This window comes from Zootoca vivipara, chromosome 5 (assembly GCF_963506605.1).
Source record: "Zootoca vivipara chromosome 5, rZooViv1.1, whole genome shotgun sequence".
Lineage (NCBI taxonomy): Eukaryota > Metazoa > Chordata > Lepidosauria > Squamata > Lacertidae > Zootoca > Zootoca vivipara.
This window is the reverse complement of record NC_083280.1, coordinates 64,275,549-64,291,935: the sequence shown is the minus strand read 5'-3', so window position 1 is coordinate 64,291,935 and position 16,387 is coordinate 64,275,549. Positions and strand designations below refer to the sequence as shown.

At 40.7% G+C, this 16,387-nt stretch overlaps 1 protein-coding gene and 1 long non-coding RNA gene across 2 annotated transcripts in view; both read right to left on the bottom strand.

Moving 5' to 3' along the window:
• Positions 1-8,837, bottom strand: part of PLCE1 (phospholipase C epsilon 1) — a 150,778-nt gene extending 141,941 nt beyond the window's left edge. Inside the window, exon 1 of the mRNA XM_060274861.1 lies at positions 8,817-8,837. The gene's annotated coding sequence lies outside the window, so the exon portion shown is untranslated. The remainder of the gene's footprint in view (positions 1-8,816) is intronic.
• On the bottom strand, positions 2,498-6,016 carry LOC118096662 (uncharacterized). Its single transcript, XR_004693946.2, has 3 exons — positions 5,772-6,016; positions 3,403-3,433; positions 2,498-2,660 (listed from the first exon to the last, which is right to left on the bottom strand). It is a non-coding gene; the product is annotated as an uncharacterized LOC118096662 (long non-coding RNA).
• Positions 8,838-16,387: the final 7,550 nt, after the last annotated feature.

The following is a 16,387-nucleotide window of genomic DNA, read 5'->3' as shown; positions in this document are numbered from 1 at the left end:
ATAAAAATATTGAAATGGGTAAATAAATCGAGCATATAAGTCTAACCGCAGAACACTATGAGCCAGCACCCAGGGAAGGTAAAGTGCACACAGTGGGGTGGGGGGTGGGGGTCCTTCCAAAATACATTCGGAGGTGTGCAGTGATATTTAAATTGGGAACAGCGTAACTTGTGAAAAGTGATATTATGCAATAACTGGGTCATTCCCAAATGACAATAAAAACACTTTGAATTGCCCCTGCACCAGTGAGGCACCAACTGCAGTACAGTAGAAAACACAGAATTCAGACCATTGGTCCAACTCTGAGGTCTGGAAAGTTTGTGTAAAACAGTTTCTCTAGAACCTATTAAACTGCTTGCTCATACAAGAGTATTTGTGCAAGTGTTAAAAAAAACACTGTTGTTTTGAAGTATGAATATAAATGAACAGGTTTTTGGAGTTCCCACTCCCCTTACACAATTTAGAACTGGAAAAAACACAAGGCCGCTTTAGCTATGTCGTCTAATGGATGAACAAGAACTTAATGCTGTGCTTTTCTAATTAAAACTGCTGAACTGATGTGGTTTTCCAAGATTTATTATAATTGAAAGGGTTATTACGACTTAGTAATAATAAAAATCCAGGCAGACTTTATTAAGGAAGCATAAAAATTGCTGGTGCCATATTCCAGATAAAACTGAAAGAGCTGTAGCTTGCTCTCATTAATACAAGCTAAACCCTCTGCAGGGTTAACTAGATTGTTTGCACAAAAGTGTTGGAATGAAAAAGAGCAGATGTGGGAATATGGATTTTGAGCAGAGATGTTGCATAGATCAAGGTAGGATGGGGAAATCAACTAGTAGAGAGCATCCTCAGATTCTGACCAGCTCTTCACTCCTGGTCCGCAACAAGGCCAAATCCTTGAAGTTTTACCCTTGCAAAGTTTTAGAAGGCAACATCTACCTGGCATGATTGTCAGAGCAATCCTATCACCCACTTACTCAGAACATGGGGTGAGACAGATGCAACCTCTGCATTTGTGCGATGGCCAACATATCCTATACATGATCAGTTGGAAATCACAATCCAAGCTCACCAATCAGGAGCTATACCAGCAAAGGCACCCACCAAGTCTTGCCCACACACACAGGGAGCCGGTGAACTCGCAATGGTGGGAATATCCCTGCAGAAGGTCACCTTCTTGCATTCACAATACACACAATGACCCCATAGCATCTCCCACTCTTGTGGTGCAGATGGCAATCAGTCCATTGACCCCCATTGCTGCAAGTCTTCTGCAGGCAGAGGTTCAAATGTCCTAATGCCGTAAACAGGTCACATGCATTATTTTTTAACACAACATTCAGGAAGGAAAGATCACATGACAGCACACAGTTTCACTCAAATAAAACTGGGAACTGTCGTTCACGCTTCATAGAGCTACGATCCCCTGTACCCTGAACAAACGACAGTTCCTGGGATTTTGGGGTGAAAGCTATCGGCTTTAAACGTATGATCTTCCTCGGCCCCCTGCCCCCAATTGTCTTGAAGGAGATCACCCTTCAAAAGGAAGCCTCATTTCAAAACCCTGCACCGACCCAATAAATCCCCATGTTATTCCTATTCACGCATTAGTTGTTTAATTTGGGCCAACTCATAATCTAGAAATAGGTATGGGAAACTACTGTTTGTCTACCTATACAAAGTCTTTTTGTTCAGCCTAATGCTCTTCCCTCTGGAATAGAAGTTTTCCAGTTTTCTTTGCCAACTCCAAATGCTTTCCTTACTTTGTTGAACAGGCAAAGGCTAAAAGCCTAAACAAGACTTTAAGCAGAATCACCATTTTAAAACATCCCCAATAATGACAAGCTTCAACTGTTCCTACCTTGTAAACCATTTTTTTTGCCTGCTTTATTTGCGGACCAAAATTCCTCCTCCTAAGCTGTCTTACATCTTTAGTCTATATAATGCCAGAATATTTATATACTTTCGTGCCCAATCTTTATCTTCATTTTTATCTTGGATTAAATAAACATGGCTCCCGAATGGGGCTATTTGAACACATCACCTCCAACTTTGCAAACGGTCAAACCTGCCATCTCCTGGAACTCATTTGGTCTGTGTATCAGTCCATCCATCATGCAGTGCATCCAACAGTTTTCTCAGTGCTAGTGATATGTCATCAGCAGTAAGCTGATAGCATGAGTCTCTTAGTTTCAGTTTTAAATAAATAATAAAGCAAAGAGCATTCCAAGCCTTCGCAGAGAGAGCATGTCTATCACAGGAAGCAACCACAGCTGGCCCCCAGACTGCCACAGAGGAGAGACTAGATATTCCATTACATGGGGAAAGTTTTCCAAACACAGGAATTAAGCAGTGACAACTATTTATTACACACACACACACACACACACACACACACACACACACACACACACACACCCCAACATATATAGTAGTGACTGCATACACAGTAGTGACTTAGTAATAAATCAAATATTATTTATAGAATAGCACATGCTGGCATGCAGATTTCAAAGGTCAGCAGCCCATTCCTGAACCTGTTTTACTCAGAAGTAAGCGCCACCATGTTCAATGAGTAAGTTCCTTCCAAGAAACTGTGCGCAGAACTGCAGCCCAAGTTACATGTAGAATGAAAGTCAAACATCCCACATGATAACCTGTAAAATATTGTTGGATATCAGTTGTAAAATGTGAAACTTCAAAAGCTGACAGCGATCAGATGTCCCCCTGAGGGGTTTTCTTCTATTATTTATTGAGCAGAAATGGTCATTCATCCTATCCTCCAGCACTGGGCTGTATCTGATACTGCAACTCTACTAGTGCAAGAGACTTCAGTCCATGCAAGGGAGCTTCCTCTCCTTCTACTGTCTTCTCCAGCCCCGCACCCCCATTCAGATCTGGGTGGTTGGGTTTGGAGCTGTGCAAAGGGAGGAGAGAAAAGAGAAGAGAAGAGAAAAGAGAAGTGGAACTACATGCACAGATTACAGGTAGGTAGCAGTGTTGGTCTGACGTAGTCGAAACAAAAAATAAAAAAAATTCCTTCCAGTAGCACCTTAGAGGCCAACTTTGTCATAGGTATGAGCTTTCGTGTGCATGCACACTTCTTCAGCACAGCATCTATACTCAAAGTGTGACATTATATGATGTGAGCCCTCAAACCTATATGTCAACAGTGATGGTCAGTTTGATAAGAGAATTTCATCCTGATATGCAGTTAACTCCATCTTCTATGTTTAAAACTCCTGTAGAAAAAGTAAGCGAAGCATCCTACGGAACACAATAACGCTGAGTTTTTATTTTCCAGGAGGCAGTGACACATTTAATTCAGATTCCAATACATTATTGCTTTTCTCAGATTCAGGCAGCCTGATTAGGTGTTTTGAATGTAAGAGTACTTACACAGCTTTCCACGAAGCTTGCCAACCAATCCCTGTGCAAGGAAATAAAAATGAAATTGGCTGTACTGTATTGGGCTAGTACAATAAAAAAGAGAAGGAATGTTTAAACACCACATGTGTTATTTAATTATTGGGGATTATTAAGCATTGCTATTTTTTTTTTAAAAAAAAGTTTCATCACCGTGGGCCTGCATAGGTATCTTTTGCTCTAGGCAGCCTACTAAATTTAAAGTTTTGAGCAATCCTGCATTCTATTATTAGTTTCTGGATACTATTGAATTGTCGTCTTCTTTCTTTGTCTTTTAGAATAGAGCCACTTAGAGATTTTATTTTGATAAAGTGGTTTATAACATTTCATAAATATGAATAAAATATTGATTAAAAGCAGCAGATAACAGCAGATGTTAACATCCAGTAAAAATGTACCATAATAAGAAGCAACAGAGCAATGTATAGGGCACTAAGCAGAAAGAGGCTTTAATATAAAATCATGGAGATACAGGCCACTTTATTTTTCCAACCCTGCATGGAATTAGAAATCCAGCCAGATGGGCAGGGTATTATTATTATTATTATTATTATTATTATTATTATTATTATTGCTACAGTCTGGAATTGATTGAGTTAGTCACCATGACTTCAAGATCTTTTTCCTGGTTAATCCCAACCAGTTCAGATCCCATAAGAATGGATGTTAAATTAATCTAAACCAATATAGCCAATATAGCATGGGGTCCAGATGAATATTAAGGGATCTCCAAAGCCTAGGTGCTGCTATGGCAAGAGATCAGTTCCTAAGAGATGCAGAAAACACACTTTCAAAGTGGTTGAGTAGGCTCCTAGAGGAGAGTTAACCCTTCAAATTAACTGGCTCCAATGTGCCAAGGTCTTTATATACTAGTAAAATCTTGAACTTGGCCCAATAACAAGTCAGCAGCCAGCAGAGATCTTTAAGCAGAGGTGTAATATTTTGACAGAACCTCACTGCCGCCAGTAATCATGCTGCAGCATTCGACACCAATTGCCATTTCCAAACCAACTGCAAGGGTGCCCCATGTAGAGTCCACTGCAGTAGTCCAGCCTTAAAGTGACCAACGCCTTGACTACTGTGATCATGCTCAGGTCAAGATGAATATACAGTACCTAAGGGTGACTAAGTTATTTTACTTCCTGAAACAGAAAATCCCACAAGCGCCTCTCCCCGGTAGTGAAAATAAAAAGATAATACAATTTGCTGCCCTTTCATGACATGCTAAACAAGCTGTCTAGTGAAGTAGTCTCATTCTACCTAATGGGGGGCTTGCCTTGGTTTAAAACCAGCCCTAGACGTGCTTTTAGCTGAACTGGCTTGTGAATATCCAGAAGAGGATTTGATAGTTGTTGTACAAAATGGTTATGCATGTGGCATGTGGAGAGAGATACACTTTTTCCACCAGTGGTTTGCCGTTAAGAAAGCATCTTTATCAAGAAGTTCTTACCACAAACAACACTGTGATTTAAGACAAATCTCCAAATGGTTTTTTTTTATATAAAAAAAATTCTAGTAAAACCCCACTGCTGTCTCTTGGGAAATTATCAGTATTTTCCAGCAGTTTATAGCAGCAAAATTAGGAGAGACTCAGAATCATGAGTGATTCATAGGAAGGGTGTGCAGACAACTTGTGCTTTACCAGGAAAGCTTGTAGTGTGCCATATGGATGGAGGAGTCAGGTTGAGATCCCAGAATATGTTTTGCTTCAGAAGTTCAAAGGAGTTGTCATGAAGACAACCTTTGTGGCATCAGAGGTGCAGCTAATGTTTGATGTTTTAATTTTCTGGAAGCCACTCAGGGTGACCGGGGCAACCCAGGCAGATGGGAGGCATATACATTTATTATTATTATTATTATTACTACTACTACTACTACAGAAATAAGCTGAGGGCAGGAATGCATAGCTGTCAAGTTTTCCCTTTTCTCACGAGGAAGCCTATTCAGCATAAGGGAATTTCCCTTAAAAAAGGGAGAACTTAACAGCTATGGGGATGGGCAGGAAAAGATTCCTGTTCCGAGGGATCTTTTAACCATGTTGAATTATAATATAAACCAGAAATTCAAAAATAGAAGGAGGCATTCTCAGGGTACAATTCAGGGAGGCAGAATACTTTGCCTTTTTGAGATAATGGCAAAATGTGTTGCAGTCTCAAAAACATATGGATCGTGGACAATAAATGCAAAATTTTCTGTGCAGTCCGATCACATTTACCAACAAATTAATAACCCTACAGCAGTCAGCTTTTATGACTACGTATAAAAGTCCAGTCCTAGTAATTTAAGAGGGCCCTCGCAAGAGTTATGAAAAGCAGCCTGATATTTTAAAGGAGGAAACTCACAGTTGGAGAAAGTTTTGAAACTCTGCTTGTCACCAGAATGTGCGCTCCCCACAGGTCATGACTCAGCAATCCCTTCCCCTCTGCCCACACTGATTTGCTTGCTACTTTTACATCTGAAGAACAGCTGAAAGTGGGGCGAGATGGTCAGGAAATGTGATCACTTGCGCAACATTTCGAGCTGGCAACCAATCTGGGTCTCCCTACTGCTAAAGCCATGCATACTGAATAGACCAAAACACCATCTGAGGGAGGCGAATCAGCAGTTTAAGATGCCGGGTGCTGGAGTAGTGAAGGAGGTGTATCCACTTCACTTTACAATGAAGTTCCACAACAGAGGGAGGGAAGCCCTGACCACCCTAATTCTGACTAACAAATTGACTCACCATGTGGCTAGCAGACGGCCTTATGAAATGTGCACCACTCTCTCCTAGTATGCCTGCCTTAGCCCAGCAAAGCCAGCCAGCTCTCAAGTCCCATGGGTAGCCGTTTCAGAGCAAAGGCAAAGACAGATGGAGGTGGAATGGAGTGTGGACTGTGAGAGAAAGGCTAAGCAAAAGCAAGTTGCCATATTGGAGCAGTAGAATCTATAAACTGAGCACAAACGAGTCAGGAACTATAATCAAAGGAACTTGGATGTTGTGGATATATGGTATTGTGTGAGCCGCTGAGTTAGGATGAAGTGGGCAGTGGAAAACACTATTGTCAGACTCAGGAGTATTTTTGGCAATGGCAGTTGGATATCATTTACATCAGGGGTGGGGCACCACTGGCCTGCAGGCCAATCCTGTCCCACAAAGTCGTTTTTTTAAAAAAATGTCCACCTGCCAATCAGCTGAAATCACTCTGATGACATCCTCTGATGGGCAGCAGAGGGGTTACATTCTGCATTGGCAGCACATGCCAGTTCCCATTGGTTACATGTGCCAGTCACGTGTGATGACGCAGTATTGCTTCAGAGCTGCCAATAAAATTTATGGCTTCTGCTAAAGGGTCTTGCATTGTCTCCCCCTCTCTTAGACTCTGGCTCTGTACTCATTGGGTCATCTCTGGACCAGGAATAAGCTTTCCTGTTATGTTACAAAGACATGTTCTCAGCTGAATGAAATTTATAGTGCTTGAGTCTGTTAAATCTTATCTAATTTTGGATATCTAATTTTAGTATTTTATATTGCATAATCCTTTTATTTTTTGTTGTTTTATATTGCAAGCTGCTTTGGGTGTTATTTTAACAGAAGAGTGGGGTATAAATATTAAATCTAAATCTGAACAATTTTGATTTGATTTTATACCTTGTGAGTCGATTGATAGAGAATGTTATTTCAACATATGTCCATGCCAATAGGCTGGCTGAAGGAATGTACATATTCGTTGTTTAGGATCAATGAACTTTGCATTCAACATCCAGTCTACTATTTCCTTTCAGTTAAAAAAAGATTAGATTCTCAGAGACTGAAAACATTGTTTTGGCAAACCTATTATGGAGAGGGCCAATCCACAGGCAAAATAATTCAGTCAGAAACTAAAAGAACAAACTTGATGTAGAACAAATTCATGTGAAGTGAAGTTGACTTACATTGAGGGAGGAATGGACAAGGATAAGTGAGATACAGACTGGGAAAGAATAAATAAGGTACATTGTAGCGGTAAGAGTTTCGGATTTGGACCAGGAAGACCTGATTCCAGTCCCTGCTTAGCCAAGAAGCTCATTGTGTGTGGCCTTAGCTTAGACAAACTAGTAAGATACATGCTGCCCAAAACTCTTAATGCATCACTTGTAACTGTGTCCACAATTTTGTAGTGGTAAATAGCAAGTGCAGAGGGTATGATGGGCAACCTGAAGAGGGGATTGTAATTCTTTCTTCTACCCTTGTTGTCCTAATAGAAATTGTTTTCCATTCGAAGTTGCTGTTAGCCCTAGAAAGGAAGCTCTGTTTGGTACCAACTAGTAACTAGTAACTCTAACCTAGAGCTAGCAGTAACTTGGAGAAGGGGTTTTTTCACAGAAACTGTTGCAGAGGGAAAGGGGTGAAACTCCCCTTTCATCATATCCTATTTCATGTCATATGTAATTTGGCCCTATCTCACAGCGGTCATGGGAATCAAGTTGGGGAAGTGCACGAATGCTGCCTTGATGGCCTTGGAATGCCATAACCAGTACATAATTTCTCTATCCAATATGCTGCAAACTTCTTAGAGCTGCCTGCTTTGATTTCCCTTTGCTTATCAGAGACTCGGTTTGAACAAGGCATTTACTCATTTGCAAGACTGGTCTTTTTGCTCCACATTTCTGATATTTGCAGAAACAATAACGATGCAAAGAAAGACCTGGAAATAAGGCAGCATTTCTTTAAATTAAGAGAGTCCTTCCTACCATTCATTAGAATTTTAATCCCATCATTGCTCTGTCTTATGGTTTTCTGACAAAAAACAAACACACCCAATGAGCCAATAAGCGCGGTCAAAGTCTAGTCAAACAAAACCAAGCACCACATTTCAAAGGTAAAAGAAAACAGAGGAAAGCATTACTTTTCTCTAGGAGCACATGCGCATGTGCACTCTCAGTCTAAAAGCAACACATTTCATTCCGCATTAACACAATTGTACTTTTTAGCAAGTATTTTCACCATTTCACCATATATCCAGATGAGATAGATGATAACTGATAGATAGACAATAGATAGATAGATAGATAGATAGATAGATAGATAGATAGATGATAGATAGATAGATAGATAGATAGATATAGATAGATAGATAGATAGATAGATGATAGACAGATGATAGATAGATGATAGATAGATAGATAGATAGATAGATAGATAGATAGATAGATAGATAGATGATAGATGATAGATAGATAGATAGATAGATAGATAGATAGATAGATAGATAGATAATTTAGATCTTCTTGAATGGTAAGGTATAGGGAGCTCAGTGTGCTGCTGGCCTGGTGCCAACATCAGTCTGTTGCTCCTCCCACTGTGCACTGCTGCTTTCCCTTTCAGTAACCAGCAGAAACAAATAGACATCGGGAAGCCCTGTTACCTGATGCTGCATCAAGGAGCTCAAGGTGCATGTGGTTCCACCTCCCTCTCCATTTTATCCTTGCAACCCTGTGAGGTATGCTGGGTTGAGAGCTGGTAACTGGCCAAAGGTCACCCAGTGAGCTTCACGACTGACTGGGGATTTGAAACCCAGCCTCCCAGGTTCTAGTATGGAACTCTATATAACCACTATACCACCCTGGCTCTCTTCACTGCTCTGCTGTGAAGTTACTCTGCTCTAGGTAACTAGTTAGATAAGTAGATAGAAAGTCTATGCCTTCTGAGATAATTTTAAAAAATTATAACCAGACTTGTTTCAACTGCTGCTGTGATGCTTGATTTGCATAGCTTCAACCAAGGCCAAAATATTGTCTAATCCAGGGGCCAGCAAACTTTTTTCAGCAGGGGGCTGGTCCACTGTCCCTCAGACCTTGTGGGGGGCCGGACTATATTTTGAAGAAGAAAAAAGAACAAATTCCTATGCCCCACAAATAACCCATAGATGCATTTTAAATAAAAGCACACATTCTACTCATGTAAAAACACACTGATTCCCAGACTGTCCCCGGGCCAGATTTAGAAGGCGATTGGGCCGAATCCGGCCCCCAGGCCTTAGTTTGCCTACACATGGTCTAATCTAACAGGAGTGAGTTAGTTCTGCCCCATATATATGGAGCAGTTTTCTAATTTGTGCTCATTGTGGGATGAGTGATCCACTGTGTCCAGGACCTCCACAAGGGGAAAGGGGCACATCAAGGCAGCAGAAAGTGGGCACTTGAGATCCTGTCACTGCAGCACATGTCCCTTTGCAAAGCACCTTTGTGTTACAAAGTAGGTGTGAAAAATCACTGTCACAAGTTCCCCAATGGCAGGTGGTGGGCGAGCAGGTCATGGTTCCTTTTTTGCCTTTGCCAGTACAAAGCAGAGAATCAAGGCCCTTGCTCCACATCATGGAATTGCTGTGTGCCTCCTAACCAAACCTATTTTGGCCTCTTTATTTAAAATATTTGTAGGCTATCATTAATGGAAAAGCTCTCCCAAGGCAGTATACAATAAAAAATACAATACAGAACAACAGCAATAAATTAAGTCAGTAAAAGTAAGTCGAGCCATTTCAAAGAAGTTCCAAAAAGCCATCACATAACTACCACAAAAAACATCAGCAGGACACAACTCAAGATAAAACAGATTAAAAACAAATGAGGGAGCCATTGCTCTTCCAGAAACCTGGACGTGGTTTAGACTGAAACACTGTGAAATGATTTCAATATATGGCTTGAAGAAAAGAGTCCTTCCCTCCCCACAAATCTTTTTTTTTTAAAGGCCTATTGTGCTGCATTAAATGCAACTGGGCTGGAAATTGTATAATAATATCAGAGCAGTGCAGGCCTAGCCTACAGGCAAGTTAATAGAGATTAAGGAATAACTTTTACAACTGTCCCATATAGCTGGGTTACATCTGATAGGAAGAGGAGAATTGAAAGCACATGAGAACAAACAGCCTGGAGTCACACTGGCCCTCCGGGAAAACATCACTTCCTCCTCTCGGAAAGATAGAATCGTCACATATTAAAATGACCACGTGCATGTCTCTTGGGAACATTTGTCTCTCAGGAACTTTTAACAACGTCTTGTACAGCTACGGCAACTGATGCAGGAGAGCCAAAATGAGATGGTCTCTGCAGTTGCCATTTTCCACAGCCTTGACTAAAATATTTCAAAGTTGGATGAAATTTGATAGATGCTGCTCTCCTCTCATCACTGCATATCCATCACGGGATGAATGTTTACCTACCTTGCTACTGTTAAAAAGATACAAGCAACCTAATGTATAATCATTCCATAGACTGAAAGTGTAAAGAATCTCACCTATGAGGAAATGGAAGTACAGTATGGGTTTAACCAAGACAAGCTTATCTCTCTGTGAAGAAAGACCAGTCTGTGAAGAAAACACACTCATAAAAACATCTCTGTATAAAGGTGTTGTCACATCCTTCCTCTCTTTCATAACTAAACAAGGTCCTATGTAGTAAGCAAAAATACCATTATTTCCACTGAAATATCAAGGAATGGGTGACTCTCACCTTTTACACGCAGACACTCAAATTTGACTATTTGACAGGTCTCGGGATTCTTCAAAAAGGAAGTTCCCTCTTTTGATTGCATTCAGAGAAATAAAACTACATTGTAAACATATCATCCAATCATCCCCAGACTGGTGAAAGAAAATATCCAAAGACTATATGTAATGTCAACCACCATGAAGCAGGACTTTGATATGGAGCAAGATAATAGCAGTGAATAGTGGGTGGGCCAATTCTGAACAATAGTTTCTTGTGAGTGTCTTTCATTCTGTGTTTATCTTCTTAATTCCTTATAAAATTTGACATCCCACCCTCCAGTCCAAGTAGCACTTACAATTTCAATAGAAAAGTAAACAAACTAAAGAGCCAAACCAAGCTTAACATTAAATGCATCGTTTCAAGTGCTGTAGTTATTCTTTTATTGTTAAAAGCTGCCTGCAGGGCTCTCTAAGGTTTATCTTCTCTCAGACTAATTGTGCCTTGATGGGGGAAGAGAAATGGGATGAGAGAGTATGGGACTCATTCCTGGAGAAGAGCCCAATGGCCTGGGACGTGCTGATCTGGATTCTGGAGAGAAGTTCAGCTTATTGTCAAGAGATAGCCCCAGCTCAGTGACAGCAGTCATCCCAAGCATGGTAAAAGAGGTGTCTGATTCTGTCTCGGTTCTACCTCCTGTTACCGTAGTGAGACCTTCTCTACTCTGGAAAGGTGCCTGAGCTTATGTTGGACAGTGAACTGGCTGTGTTCACTCCATCTCCAATCACATGGCATCAGTTGTGCCAGCATGAGCAGACCCAGCCCACAGAAGTTTCTCCTAGTTTGGCCAGTCATTTGGCTCAGAACATGACCCACATGACTGACTCTGTCCACCCTGCTTTTCAAAGGGGGAGCTTGGGATGGCAAGTGTTGAGACAACATCTTAGCTCACAGCTAGCCATAAACCTTGGAACTCTGCTTTCAATGCTTGTTTGCGCACCGAACGATGTTTGTGCTTTGGAATAAGGCATTTGAAAATAATCATACCAAGAGTCCAAGTATTGTGTCTACAAGTGGGACTCAGGACATGAATGAGGGCCCACAAGGTGCCACAATTTGACAGAATCCGGCGGCTGTCAAATTCCTTTTGGGGAAGGGCTTTCTTCTGGAGTTAGAATTCCTCCCCTGCCCCCCCCCCCAGGACTCCCAAAGAACAGATGCCTCTTTCTGGGAACAAAAAAGTGTCCCTAAACCTTTTTTTAAAGTAGTAGAATGAATGAATGAATGAATGAATGAGGAAACAAACACACAAACACCCAGCACCTGTAGATGGGATTTGATCTCAGAGCAGAATGTGACAACCTACCATACTTTTCTTGTGTTTCAAGCTGGACCTGATCCCATAAGAGTAGCTACATTTCATAGAAGAGAATGTGAGCCAACCAAAAAAACTCTAGCAAACAAAGAAGAATGCGACCTTGAAAGCTAACAAGGCAACAAGGACTTGTGAAACCTCAATCTCATTCTCCCAGTTATAAAAATGAATTTATTTAATTACTAGCCGAAGGAGTTTCCTGCTGAGCAGCAATATTGTGAGTTGTTGCCTAACTGTGGTTTGATATTATTGTGCAAGAGAATTACTGATTAACTGTATGGGAAGAAAACATTCTTATCTTCCATAGGTATGCTATGTAATTCTCATACAATGCAGATGCAATCTTCATTTATGAGTTTTCTCTTTTAAGCAAACATCATGAGCGAGCCCATAGTTTTAATTCCACCAAATATGTACTCTGAATACAGAGAAACAGCAGCTTCTACTATTCCCCCACCCTTAAATGATCCAGTAATAAAAATTTAGCAGTTTTTTTAAACACACATGCACACACAAAATTAATAAAGCTGCCAGTATGTTTAGAAAATGTAAGAGTTATTTTCTTGCCTGCAGATCAAAATGTGGTTGTGGCTGGGGAAGTATAACGTAGTAGTATCCTAACTGGAAGATTTAGTTCTCCCCATTATCTTTCTTGGAAAATACAACATAAAACTAGTTAGACACTATGTGGTCAGATCAAAACAGGAATGACAAGAAAACACCTATTTTAATAATAAATATTGCAAAACTCCTCTCTGCCCCCTTTTAGAGTGGTGGGAGAATTACTGGAACTTAATAATAAACTCTAAGAACTGAGCATAATGTGTGTCACCCACCACTAATAAATTTTCAAAACCCTGAAACATAGAAACAATATTAGGGGAGTGCCTCTGAGAACACACAGAGCGTATTTGTCTAGCCATCAAGAAAATACACCTATCACCATGCAAGATTATTTCTCAAGACGGTTTCTTAGTACAGTATCTCCCTGTTTAGAACTGAAGGACTGGCACTGCGCTATTGAACAATAGTGACACCTGCTGGATAAAATAAGCTATCTTTCCCTTGGCATTCATTTTCAATTTAATAGCTCCGTTTCTCACTTCACATGACAAAATGCTGACAATGAGCCCATAAGTTATTCTGTCTATTCTCTTTCCTCCTAAACTGAAAATATGAGATTTTCTCCAAAGCTCATAAACATTTTTGGAAATCTTTGGCAGATTTCCCAAGTGGCTTTGGAATTCTAAACCACATAAACATTGGTGGAAATATTTGGCAGATTCCTCAAGTGGTTTGAGAGTTTTAATGCCCTAAGTGCTGTGCCAATAGCTCAACAACTCCTTGTGAGACATGAAAAAGTGATGGTTACACTGGAAAGAAACAGATACACAGATTGTGTTTTTGTTGTTGTCTTCAGCAGTTCTTCAAAAATCAAGTTCTTTTGGGCTTTCTTTTCAGGGAAGAGATGGTGGGAGTTATAGTCAAAGGAATTCCAAAGAAGAGAGATTTCCGAAATAAATCCCTGGTTCTGTTCTTACCACAGACCACTGAAGAATAAATCTGCATGTCATTCATGTTACAAATTTTTCAGACAAGCAATTGCCAATGTCATGGACTGGCCGGATGCAGAGGAATGGTGTGTGTGTGTGTGTGTGTTTTAATTGCAAATCTCAAAACACGAAACATAACATTTCAAAGTACCAGGGTAGAACATTATAGATGACAATCAAAGGCTGCCGTTTTTTATGTATAAAAAACCCCATCATAATCATCATCATTCATCACAACAAAAGATCATGGTGAATATACGAATATTAGAACACTGAAATTCAAGTAAGAGAAAATACTCAATAAAACTCTGTACATGTGCTGTACGTGAGGTATCTTTACAAACAAGAATATTGGGGGTGGGGGTTAAGTATTTGGGAACTATCTCCACAGCAACAGATTTTATCCCTTTGGCAAAAATGCCATACTTTTTGGAAGCAATGGCAGGAGATGAGGTCATTTTACCCGTCCAAGGAAATTCATCACATCATTGCTTTTCAGGAGAAAATTGATTTGATCGTTTCTGTAACGATTCGAAACTATTTAAAAGTGAAGCAAGCAGGGATTTTCTATTGCCAACACCAACAAAAGCTGCTTCCTGGAGCAATCTTATGTAATGCTATGCCACTCCTGTTTCAGAGTCTTAATGCACACAAAACTCCCTAAAGGCCCCCACTGAGTGGATCTATGGCTCAATCACATTCCCTGTTCCCAGTTGCATTTAATTAGAAGCCTGCCACTCAAGAAGTGGCGGGTTGGTCCAAAATTGGTGTGTGAAATTCAGCCCACACCCATATTGTTTCTTGTTCCTCAGTGCCCACCCAAAAACCAACAACTTCAAAGTGTCTCTAGGAAAGTCGGCATTTCCCCCCTCGGGGCAGGCTTTGAGAAGCCAGCTGAAGAGCGGGTGTTGTTGATTTTTTGCTGGGTCCTGTCAAGAGCCAGAAGAGGCCTGTTTGGGCTGGAACATGACATATATTTACAGAATAAGTTAAATTAAATTGTGGAACTCCTTGCCAATAGAAGTTTGATAAGCCTTTGGAACAGGTGTGGGGAAATTTGGTCCTCAAGATGTGCTGAAGCACCGCTCCCATCATCCCTGGCCATTGACCATGCTTGCTGAGGCTGATGGGAATTGTAGTTCAGCAACACTGGGAGAACCAGCTTGATTTTTAGAGCATGGCATTTTGTACCAACCGGTCTTCACTGATACATTGTTGATGTTTTTACTGTTGCTGTAGTGTTGTTTTTATGTTGTTCACCGCCTTATTATATAATTTATGGAAGTGCAGCTTATAAATATTCCAATAAACAAGGTAAATTCATATATAGACCCCCCCATAACTAAAAAAAGAAAAGAAGAACCTGTTTAATTTAAAAACAAGAGACTTACAGTGAATTCCATGGTGCTTGCTCACGCAAAAAGGCTGGTCAGGAAAGGGAAAGCGAACAGCAAGGCTATTCAGGAAGCAAATGCACTCCTGAGGCCTGGCTGTGTTGGTGTGGCCTTCAAGGAAACATCTGTGCACACCCTTGGAACTATTGCTGGTGATTCTGATAGGCTAATAGGTGCACCACAGCTGCAGCCCTACTTATGTGGTAATGAGGCAGTTTGTTAATCCCTGTATCCTGATTGGCTGGATTGCCATAATGACAAGAATGGGAGGGGAATTTGCAAAACAGGTAAAGTTAAGGTGCCTTAAGACAATACAGTAGTAAAATGCAGTTTTTCCACATGGTTTTTCTGTCTGGAGATGGATGGGAGGGATCTCCTGGCCACAGCTATATAGTTTTAGGCTGGGATTTGCTGAGTGCTGCAACAGATTGGCCAGAGACTGGAAGATACACTGAAATTATCTCCAGGAATCTCTCTAAATTCAGATTGAAGGATACAGAGTAATAATAATAATTTTATTATTTATACCCCGCCCATCTGGCTGGTAGGGTTGCCAGACTCAATAGAGGACAGGACTTCTGTGCCTTTAATTGCCCTGCTCTCTTTCGAGTCTGGAAACCTTAAAGAGAAACCAGCAGACCCTTTGTTTAATTTCCAAGCAAAGGGCCTGCTGGTTTCTCTTTAAGGTTTCCAGACTCAAAAGAGAGCAGGGCAATTAAAGTCACAGAAGTCCTGTCCTCTATTGAGTCTGGCAACCCTACTGGCTGGGTTTGATATCCCCACCCCACCCCCAGAAAAGAATAATGGGAACTGAAGTTTAAGGAAGCTAGGAATTGTAGCTTTGTGAGGGATAAACTGCAGGGTACAGTGTAGTTTCCAGGGTACAATGGGGAAAGCCGTATACTTCAAATGTATGGCATGGATCTTATCATAGTATCTGTATAAGCCTCCGAACGGCCTTGTGTGGGTTCCAGTCCTTGTTGGAGCGTAGGTTTAAGGTATTTGTTGTTTTCTGTTGTTGTATGTGATCTTAATACAGTATATGATCTATGATTTTTGGGTAATGGTGGATACCTCAATGAAAATGTCGGCCCAGTGTGTGGCAGCCATTTTTTTTTATTAAAAAAAGCAAATTGCATATTAGGAAAAAGATTGAACATGAAACTGCTAATATCATAATGCTGTCATGC